Source organism: Budorcas taxicolor, chromosome 10, assembly GCF_023091745.1.
Source record: "Budorcas taxicolor isolate Tak-1 chromosome 10, Takin1.1, whole genome shotgun sequence".
In the NCBI taxonomy this organism is placed as follows: Eukaryota; Metazoa; Chordata; class Mammalia; order Artiodactyla; family Bovidae; genus Budorcas; species Budorcas taxicolor.
The window spans coordinates 64,750,307-64,752,862 of record NC_068919.1 but is presented as its reverse complement, the minus strand read 5'-3'; positions in this window follow the sequence as shown (position 1 = coordinate 64,752,862).

Here is a 2,556-nt window from a genome sequence, read left to right as displayed (position 1 = left end):
GTTTTACAGGAAGAAGGAATGGTATTATGGTCAGAGGGAAAAACAGAAACAAAGGCATAAGTGTGGGAAAAGAGAGAGTAAACTTGAAGAATAACAAATGATGCAAATAACTTGAGGGTAAGTTATGTGCCAGCAGGTAGGTGTGAAAGTTGAGAAGTTGATAGGTGAGGGGGGCAAGTGGAAGGACCAAGGAGTTTACACTTTTAACTTTTAGCCTTGGTCCCAGCAGTGTTCTGAGAAACAGATCTGGTTTTATACCCAGTGCGAACTTTGGTCACCCAATGCCAGTTCACAAAATTGCAGTGAACTTGAGAGCGATAATGAGAGCCAAAATTCAGGTTTCACAGTAGGAAGGAAAGGAAAGATTGACTTGAGGCTAAGATGACAGAAGCAACCTTGTTAGGATTTTGATTACTGCTTCCAGCCAATGGCAACAGAAAGAGATCAGACCAAGATAAGCCTCCGATCAGAATCCTAGAAGAATGGTTAGTAAAGTTAAAAATTGGTCAGCAATTTCAGAGTAGCCATTAGTTTGAATTTAAGGGGGAACTCATGACTGCGTGAAGTGTCTATTCTGCAAAAGCTATGAGCTCATTCTTTAGATAAATTCAGTCACCAAGATTCCCTGCTTTCTATCCAGTGACCACTATGCCAGAATGTTTCTTGTGAGTAGTTGCTGAGGTGGTTTGTAAGCCAATTTTTAAACTGGAAATTTAAAAATGTGCATTTTTTTGCGTTAAATTTTTTTTTCTATTCCCAGACAGTTGTTATGGTTCAGTCCCACTTCACAGGTATGCGGGAAGCTTGCAGATAACTATTTCACATCTACTATGTAAACTAGTGACTCTGTAATGTTGCTGTAGAACCAGATATGTGTGGTTTTGCTTCACTTGAGGAATTCAGTAAAGAACATACTTCATGTCACCAGAAACCCTCATAAATCTACACAGAGAAAGACATCAGCAAAGCCTCCTTTTTACAGTTACATGGCCACATGGAATTCTTCATTTTTAAGTGAAGAAGCTCTAGATTTTTCTTTCAGATCTCAGAAAAAGCTTAATCATGCCAATAAGCTGATTTTGAGGAGGGACACCATTGTCATCTTTATCTTGAGTTTCTTTTTCAAGATTAAAAAATGATCGAAGGAGAAAGTGAAATTCTCGGGATTGTTATTTTGCTTTGTACGTAGAGGTATGCATTTTCCCTCTAGACCGGTACTCCAGGGGAAGCCTGCCAGAAAAAACGAACAAGGCAGCAAGGCCCTACATGGTTCCTCCTGCACAATGGCTGAGCTCCTGTATCTGGCCGAGATGTATAAACTATGCTTACTGGGATAGAAAGTCTCCCAGAAATAGACAAACGTGGACATGAAAAGTAGGGAAGAGAGGGTTTTTTTTTTTTTTTTTCAGTTGTAAAAACATTGATACTATTACTATTTCAGCTTGGATATTACACTTTAAAACTGAGCTTTAAAAAATTTTCCATATACAGCGTCTTTTGGCTGTGCAGGTTTGGGCTCAGAGAAAACAGGATTAGTGAAATTAAGCGAAAGGAGATAAACATGAAGGGAGAGTCTTCAGATGGAAGGGCTTTTGCAGAAGACACCTGCCCAGCTTGGCGTTATGGACCCAGCGGCCTGGCAGAATCTCTACTTGAATATTTTGGTTAAATTGATGACCTTTTGTGGCATGGAAAAAAAACATATAATTAATTTTCCTTTTTTTTGGTCTTCTGAATGGAGTGCTATACATTCCTCTAAAGAGTCCTTGGAATTCTGTTGTCTCACAGCCTTTATTAGTGAAGCTGAGGAAATCCTTGGACAGGCATGATTTTTAGGAACAACTTCAGGACTTTAAATTTTCTATATGCCATATTACAAAATTTTCCTAGGAAACTGATATATATATATTTTTTTATCTTAAGTTATACTTGAAATACAAAGCAGTTGATGTAGTTGCAGGGACATTTATTTAGTTTTTTAAAATGTGTTTTTGATTCATTTTTGCCCTAAATAAAACCATTCTTTGTGTGTGCGCGTGTGTGTGTGTGTGTGTGTGTGTGTGTGTGTGTGTGTACACACATGCATGTGCTTTGACCTCTGAAATTTGTCTTCTTTTGTTTGACTTTAGCAGACTTTGGAGGCTATTTGTCACGCGTCATGATCAGTGCACAGGGACCGTGTGTCCCAGAGTACACGGGTCTTGAAGTGGAGGTTGCCAGCCTTGGTATAATAGCAGCTTGAGCACTCCCTGTGGCCAGGTATTTTAATATTTCCTTTGGTGAGTAGGTCTAGAAAACATCACCCTTCTAATTTATAGATGACACTTTCTTGGAAGGAACAACTGAAAGTACACATTTGAGATCGGGATTAGACTTCAGAATAAGTTTGATAGGAACTGAGGAATTAGCAGAGAAGAGCTTTGTTCTATGACAAATACCTTCCCTGGTTCACAGGGTATCCTCCTATCTCCTGCCTTAACCCAGCCCCACCTGGTACCCAGGACTTCTCCTGCTGGGGGTTGCTTGTCCAGGTCCCACCTCAAGCCCTACTTCTTC